Source organism: Microtus oregoni, unplaced genomic scaffold (genome assembly GCF_018167655.1).
Source record: "Microtus oregoni isolate MIOR12 unplaced genomic scaffold, Mior012 000030F_ref0000283, whole genome shotgun sequence".
NCBI classification, from domain to species: Eukaryota; Metazoa; Chordata; class Mammalia; order Rodentia; family Cricetidae; genus Microtus; species Microtus oregoni.
In genome coordinates this window covers 22,539,550-22,548,365 of record NW_024543089.1, presented here as the reverse complement: position 1 = coordinate 22,548,365, position 8,816 = coordinate 22,539,550, and positions in this window count along the sequence as shown.

Below are 8,816 nucleotides of genomic sequence, written 5' to 3'. Positions count from 1 at the left end.
GCACACGCACACATACACACACACCTAAGTCCTCAAACAATAGCTTTCAGTGTGTTTAAAAATTACAAAACTTTAGGGGTCATAATTCTAAATTTTACATGTTGTAATCTCTAAGCTATGTCGCTGTAGAAAAAAAGAAATTGTTACGTCTTTTTCTGTCCTTAAAACTCTTGATGGTGTTGGAGGGAGTGTACTGCTTGTTGGTTCCCTGCTGCTCAGCCCCAAATTAATCACACAGAAACTGTATTATTTAAATCACAGCTTGGCCCATTAACTCTAGCTTCTTAATGGCTAACTCTTACATATTAATTTAATCCATCTCCATTAATCTCTGTATGGCCACGTGGCAGTGGCTTACGGGCAAAGTTTCAGCGTGTCTGAGTCTGATGGCAGCTCCATGGCATCTCTTTGATTCTTCCCTTCTTTCTCCCAGCATTCAGCCTAGCTTTTCCTGCCTTCCTTAGTTCTGCATCACTGTAGGTCCAAAGCCGTTTCTTTATTCATTAATGCTAATCACTGCACACAGAGAGGACTCCCACATCATGATGGAGTTCATGATACAGATTTTTTTTCCTCTAAGTACAAATTACAATGCATATTAAATAAGCTAACAAATTACCTCTCTTCTTTTTCTCTAACTTTTTTGCTGCTATGGAATGTTTCTGTGTTAAAATGTTATGAAATTTTCCATTTAATATATATCTAATGATGCAATAAAATATGTCAATAGCATTCTAATGGTCCTATGAAGTTGAAGGTAGGAGAGAAAGAGATACAAATAAGGAAAAGCACTCCCCGCCTGTTCCCTATCCGAAGCAGCACAATTTCATTGTTCTGTTCATTAAAATTCAGGTGTTGGTTATTGTAAAGACTGAATCCGGAGTACCTTCTTAGATTTAGTTTCCTTAAGTACTTTACAGAAATATGATGTAACCTCTTCTGTTTGCCAGTAAATCATGCCAGAATCATGAGTCTCTCTGTATTTGCCTTTTCTTTTGCCTGGAAACAATTTTTTGCTTTCTGTTTCATTATACTCTTATTTGTTCTGAAACATCTTGTGATTGCTTTATCTTATTTTCTTGAAACATAATTAAACCACAATTATTCTTTTCATAGTTTTTGACCAATGATTTCTTGAGAGTTCTGTAGACAGTGAGATAGGTCATGATTTAGCTAAAAGGTATATCTCCTAACAAGAATTCTAATTTTTTTTTCAACTCCAGATCTGAAACATATTGCTCAGTCTGTGGAAATGTTTAGCTACATAACAGTTTAAACAATTTAAAGAGTGGCTTGGAGAGATGGCTCAGCAGTTAAAAGCACTACTTGCCCTTGTCTTCCCGGGGACCTGTTGGCTTCTTAGCACTCACATAGCAACTGAAAAGACTGGAACTTTGTTCCTTACCTCTCTGGCCTCTGCAGATAATATACTGATTTGTCAAACAGGCGTGTATGAAAACAAAGCAGCCATACATATAAACAAAAATAATCAAAGTCTCATTAAAAGGTTGTATGAGGACTCATTAAATTAGTCATAGTTAATTTGGACAAAAATTTCAGTTTCTCAAAATTATTAAAGTAAAAACCAGAGCTTTCAAAATGTATTCTATGCAATCTAAAGTATCTACTAGCTTGAAATTTATTATACTTTAATACTTTATAGTGTGAAGGTTGATTCAAATCTATGCATATACCACAAGAACTTGGCTCAAGCATATTTGTGTTATCCGTTTCCCACTGGCAAAAAAATGACCATCCTGACTGACTAGTAAATCTCAAGCACAGGAGGTGCAGTGCTAGAGAATTCCTATTCTGCTATAAGTACTTCTTTGCTGTGTTATTATGCTTTCTTGCTCTCTGGTTCCAGTATACCAGAAGACAGAGGGTGAGAGAAACCAAGCTATTTCCATTTGCTATAATCTGATGATGAGTGTGCCCTCGAGTTAATATGTTCAAACTGATTCCCTATTCCAATAGCATGGCTGGGAGATAGAGGAATGGAGTCTCTTTCATGATTCTTTGCTTTATGCATAAAGAAATCTGAAAACAAAACAGAAAGGGAACTCAGGAGAAGTATATTGGAGCCAAGGAGAGAATGTAAACTGAAAGGGAAGGCAAGCTTACAATGCTAATACCACTGAGGAGGAAAGAATGGAAAATGGAAGGAGCGTCAATGATACCTCATGAGTTAGAAGTCGCAGACTATGCAGACACAGTAGTGAATATGTGGGAATTGTTCTGAGAAAGCAGGTGAATCTGCAGGATCCCTATTGATACCACAGTCCTGTCCTTGTGGGGACATTTGTTGCCCCATTTCCTTATCTTGGTTCATGTGTATCATATTTCCTTTTGCATTTTGGCTTAGGTTGGGCTTCTTTCCGTTGTGAAACTGATTTCCTCTTTAATGCAAGAAGAATCTTAACTCAAAGGCTATTTCCCAGTCTTACCTGAACAAGAAAAGTACCCACAGTCTACTTCAGAAAGGTGTTAACTGGCCACTAATCGTGACATTTATACCAGAGGATGTGGACATATTGACATTTTGTGCCCCAAATGCTACAGAGGAAGCAGATGGTTGGGGACTATGATGGCTCTTTTCTTTCTATCCAGCACTTTCTTTAAACAGCATTAGAAAAAAGATCTCTTGGAGAAGCATACAAACCACAAAGGCAGATACCCTAGGAATGGGATTAGTGTCCTTGTCAAGACTGCCAGAAAGAGCAGCTCCGCCTCTTCCTGCTTTGTGTGAAAACAGAGCACCGGTGTGGCATGTGGTGTGAAGCAGTGTGAGCCCATATCCCACAGTGAATCTGCTGAAGCTTTCATTTGAACTTCACACTCTCCAGACTGCGAGTAGTAAATACACTATTTGCACAATTCCCCACCTAAAATATGTCATTACTCTGAACTGAACAGACTACAATACTTCTTTTCAGGGGTGCCTTCATCTCTTTCCTTACACAGAAGTCCAACAGTTGGGGTTCCTTTACTCTCAGGGCCAGATCCTGTAGGGGGCTTCACAGTAGCTTCAACACACATTGAAAGTGTCTAGATGGCTTGCTCACCACAAGACTGTCCCTGAGTTCTCGATACTGCTCTGGCAAGTGAGCAGGATGTACTCAGTGTGTCAAGTGAACAAGCCAGAGCCCTGGGTTCTTTCGAATCAGAATGTGGGAGCTGAAGCTTCATGAAACTGGCAATAGCGGAATTGTCTCACCACTCAGTTGGGTTTCTCACCTGGATATCTATCTACTCCCTCAAAAGTCAGTCTGACTTGTCTTTCTGTGCCAAGATTCTGCTTTACAGTTCCTTACATACACTTTGCTAGTACTCAGTAAGTTATGCCTGTGATAAAACAAATTTTGATAAATGTCAAAGTCCCTTTGCCTGGCATCGTTTTTGCTGTTTATTGCTGATAGTTGGCCTCAGCCCCTGGCATTTGTTGTCTCCTTAGCTTCAGCTGTGTTTTTCTCTATTCTTACTGGGCTAATAGCTGTCAATTCATTAAAATAGCTGCACAAATATTTCCATCGAAGAACATGCCACCCCCTAAGGGCAGGTTGTTCTATTTTTGTCTTTCCTTTCCTCGTATAAGTGGCCACAGAATTTATACAAGGATTGGTAATTATATACAAACCGTTGCAGGTTTTCTTTTCTGTTATCTTCCTATACTTTATAAAACATGGGAGAGTAAATGTCTTTACTTAATGGTCATTGTATTAACTGCTAAGAAACTGACCTGGTATATTTTAATATTTTAACATGAGGAAAAGAAGGCAATTTTTGGAAGTATTTATGGAATGCAATATTTTAAGAATACTGTATGATATGCTAGAAAAGGAATAAATAGCATGTGTGAATTGAAAGGCTGTGTAAATTACCAAGATACATGCATGTGCTTCTTTTGACAATACTAAAGACTATTTTAGCATGTTACATTGAAATGAATATAATCTTGTTAGCATTTCTTTAAAATAAATTTTAATGATACCAGATACTCAATACTGGGTATTTCCTAAGTGTGCAAAGTTGTATTTCAAAGTAAAGTGAAGTTCCACCTGACTTCAACCATAGAGGAAAACAATCATTTGTTATTATTTTGTTTATTTTTAAAACTGCATTTCATTGCTGTTCTATTTTCAATCAGTGACAAGGTCCAGACCACAGTTGTCTTCTTGCTAAGGTGTAATGCTATCTACAGCTCTATTTATTATTTATGTACTTATTTTAAAGGTTTCATCAGGATTATAGCATGTCTTTTCTTTTATAAAGTATTAAATTTTTACTTATTTATTGGTGTGTGTGTGTGTGTGTGTGTGTGTGTGACGTTTTTGTGTGCAGTTCAGAGAATAAGTGGCTGGAGTTTCTTTTCCACTTGATCTGGTATTGCCTTGTGGATTGTACTTGGTTTGTCAAGCTTGGTGTCAGATGCCCTTCCTATTAAGACATATTGCTGTCCTAAACCTTAATTTAAAATTTTGTTATTCCTATATTGCCATCTTATTAGTTAGCCCTGTCAACAATGATACATTAATCTGATTTTTCTCAGAATGTTATGAAATTTCAAACAGCCACTGATATGAATAGGATTAAATAGCATTTGACTTTTTATGGGCAATTTTGATAATTTACTTTTAAAAGAAATACTGTATTTTCCATTCCTTCTCTCTTCAGCTGTTTTGATGTTCACACTGGGATTACACCAAAGAAGAAGTAAATCAAAGTTGAAGTGTTCAAGAAACTCTTGCCTTGAGGCCTTGAATCAGTAATGTGCTTTGGGTGACACTTGATAAATCAAAAGAAGAAAGATTAACAAAATGATGAGTAAGCCAACAACAGAGAAACAAATATGGAGAAAAAGGGAGAAGAAGAGGAGGAAGAAAAGGAGCAGGAGGAGGGGAAGAAGAAAAAGAGGAAGATATTACTTCATATACTATTTCACATCCACTAAATAAAGGCACCCATAGATAGCTATTTGAATGCAATTTTAAAGCATTAGATTCTTGCCTCAACTGTTACCGTAAAAGACTATTGTACCAACCACTGGGAAACGTGACCTTAAACAGATTTGTGAGAATAATGCTCAGTGAAACTTTTACATACTTTCTTGAAAAATCAGAAAAAAATACCTTCTTTTTCTTCCAGGTAATTCTTTTATTTTCTCTCACCATTTTATTTTTCTTATTGTTGTTTCCCTGAGTTTTTGTTTGTTCCTTTTTATTAGTTAAAATTGTATTATTATGGATATAAGATTACAATGTAAGTAAAGAACTTCACAAAATCCAAGCCCTATTTTGTGACTTCCAGGGACAACATATATAGGTACACACCTCTCCCACTTAGCAGAATTTCCTGAGTGATTGTGTTTCCTAGGCATGAATGGGGTATGTACTCAAGAAAAGGAGGTTTTGAGAGGCAGGATCTCCCATGAAGGGAGTAACGTAAAACAGGCCTCTTTATCTGATCAGATTTCCCTTAGAAAACATGAAGCCAGAAGTGAAATTCAGGCCTTCAAGATGGCCACTGACAGGCATTAAGCCCATGCATGGAGTCTCTCTCCATTAGAGCCTGGAACCCTATGAATATTTCTGATTACTGACAATGAGATCAACTCAGATGGTACGTACTGAATCATAGGCTCAGTGAATGAATATTTCTACAGTTAAAACTAAACCTTCAGAAGGGCCTACCAGAGCAACTTTATATTCACAGGTATTTGAAGTTGAAGCCTTAGATAATTAGTTCAAGACTATCCTGGGCAACTTAGTGATACCCTGTCTCAAGGTCATAAACACAAAGAGAGCCCTCCTGAAGATTTTAACTTAACATTATCTAAAGCTTTTCTAAGCTCAGTCAATCTGTTATCACATTAATTATCCTTCTCTCCAAATGCCCCTTTATCTAATCCACAGTTTTTTTGAAAGTGTATCATGATGGTATTTTAATCATTAATTAGTAAGGACAGTTTCCCGCAGAATCATAAAAGTTTTAAAACTTGTCACTCTCAAATTCCTGCAATACAGATTAATCCCATGTCTGATGGGTGCTGCTAAGAATATTCTATATAAACGACAGTGGGGAAGGAGACAAAGCATTGGTGTGCTTCTAGTAGTACATGTTACACAGTCCAGAAGCAATGCACTCGAACAGCTGGATGCATATTCTAACCCTCCAATTCCCACCAAATAGCCGTTTGACCTTTAACTGAAGTTTGCTCTTTTGGAAGATGAAATATTAACTTCAAGAATCTTTTCAAAATTATCTCCTAATGGGAAAATTATATTTCTAATTTGTCGCTTGGAAAGCAGTAGATATTTGAGGGAGTTGGAAATCAGTACCCAGTGCACTGATGAAGATGGCAGCCAGGTAGAGGGAGATCAAAAAAAAAAAAATGTTTCCAGAGCTGGGGACTTGATGTTTGATGAAAAACTAAGGAGGATTCTCAGCCTGGAGTTTCTGATCAGACATGAGTGTGTTTTAGTTTCATGTATAGTAATGTCTACTTTCTTTTCCTCCGTTAGTTTAGCAAGGAAACCTACAAATAAGGTAGGATCTAAAACAGCTTCTTTCTCTTTCTCTAGAGAAAATAAATAGTCCACGGAACAATTTCTGTGTTACTTAGTGTTTAGGAGCTAGACTTACCTTGAGAGAAGAGATTAGAGATTTTTTACAACACAAGCTACATAATTGAAAGTTTTAAGCTTTGATGGAGAAGGATACATTTAGAAGCAAACAAACATTCAGTTCTTTGCTTGCTTAGTAAAGCATGAAGTCTTTAGATGACTACATCCTAGTCTTGTGGATACGGGCATGCAGGATCTCTGACATTGCGAGGTCAAATTTCACATAGAAACATGCTGAAATGTATTCCTATTTTTTTTTTTGGCAAAATTACCAAAAGGTACAACTTAGCTTTATATGTTTTCTAATCCTCTTTTTATTTCTAAACATATTAAGACAACATTCATCTCTCAATTTGCAGCTAAAAAGGCATAAATTCTTCACCTATCCAGTTCATTAGTTATGTTTCATAGGTCTTAGAGTGATTCTTGAATTTCAGCATCATGTCATCAGCAATGTTTCACAGAGTCCACAGTTCCTGGAGCATTTACTATTGTGTGTCACCTCTGAGTTCCACAATACCTGATCTTGTCTTTTCACAGAGTTAACAGCACCTGGAGCATTTACTACTGTGTGCCACTTCTGATTGTCATGGCAATGCTTGGTCTTACCTCTTGCTTTCCTCCATGTCTTTCCTCTTCTTTTCCACTTCCTTTGAGCCTGGCTTCAGTGTGCTGCCTGGGCTGTAGTTAATGTCTACACTCCCCGTTCTCAGTCTTTAAAAGAGGTATGCACCACTCCATAAGACAACATTGTATTTCTGAAGTCTTTCATCGGTTTGAGATATGGGCCTCATGTGTGAAGATTTATATGAATAAAAATAAAACAATTTGAAATTTTGGTAGTTATGTTCAGGATATGTGTTTTCCGACTTTCAATAATATCTTTAATCTGATTGTTGTGATGAACACTCCTTAGAAGATGACTAAAGTTCATAGTCTATTACCAAATAAAGCCTTATGCACATGATCTATTTAAAAAGTGGACAAAGAGGACTACTGAGAACTCAAGAACAATGGCAATGGGTTTCTGATCCTACTGCACGTACTGGCTTTTTGGGAGCCTAGGCAGTTTGGATGCTCACCTTACTAGACCTGGATGGAGGTGGGTGGTCCTTGGACTTCCCACAGGTCAGGGAACCCTGATTGCTCTTCGAGCTGATGAGGGAGCGGGATCTGATTGGAGGAGGGGGAGGGAAATGGGAGGCGGTGGCAGGAGGAGGCAGAAATCTTTAATAAATAAATGAAAAAAAAAATAAAAAAAGAAATGAATACTTCAACAAAAAAAGTAAGCTTAAAAAAACAGGAAAATATTAAGTGTGTTTAATATTATACACAGTGTTTGGAAGATGAGTTTATGTTTTTGTTTTTAGTTTTCTTCAACTTTAAAAATTGTTTAAATGTACTGTTTTTTAAACTACTTTCATCTATTTTTTACCTCCAACATAATAATATCAAAAATGAAAAAAATAAGTGTTGTTTGGGAGGATAAACTTATTGCATTAGTGAGTTTTGAAGGTCAAAGCACAAAGTATTGTGTTAGGCTTTTTGGTGTAGTTCAGGGTGTAGACTAATTTGACCTATAGGAAATGTTCTTAGGTAATTTTTCGATTAAATAATATGCAACCTAAAGTAGCTTTGAATGGTATTTAAATGCAAGTGTAGAATTATTTTCCCCGTTAACTTCCTTCAGTTTCCAAAAACTAGGGACATGTAAATATCTAACACTTTACCAAGCAATATGGTTGAAATACTTTTTAGAATGTAACTATTCCTAGAATGTTTCAGTTTCAAAGCGCATCTTCTTATATATATTAACATTTTCTTTGAATTTGTCATATAGCAAAGCTTCTCATGTACCAAAACCATTATGGAACTAAGAAAATGTGAATTGACAAATATTCTTTGTGAACTGTGTTGTAAATTACTAGTTTGAAAATTTGAATTCATAATGCTATGAAAACTTTAAGAATAAATTTGCCATTATGACAAGTTTATCCAGTTGGGAAACTTAGATATCATATGCCTTATGGGTGTGGAGCTTACATGGATGGTTATGCTAGGCATCACTAATTACTTTTATAAATATTTCCTTGTAAATCACCTTATTTTCTTTCAGATATATGGTATATGATCTTTAAGAAAGTTTCGAATTTCCATATATTTCATGCCTTCTTTTGCTGGAAAAAATATAAA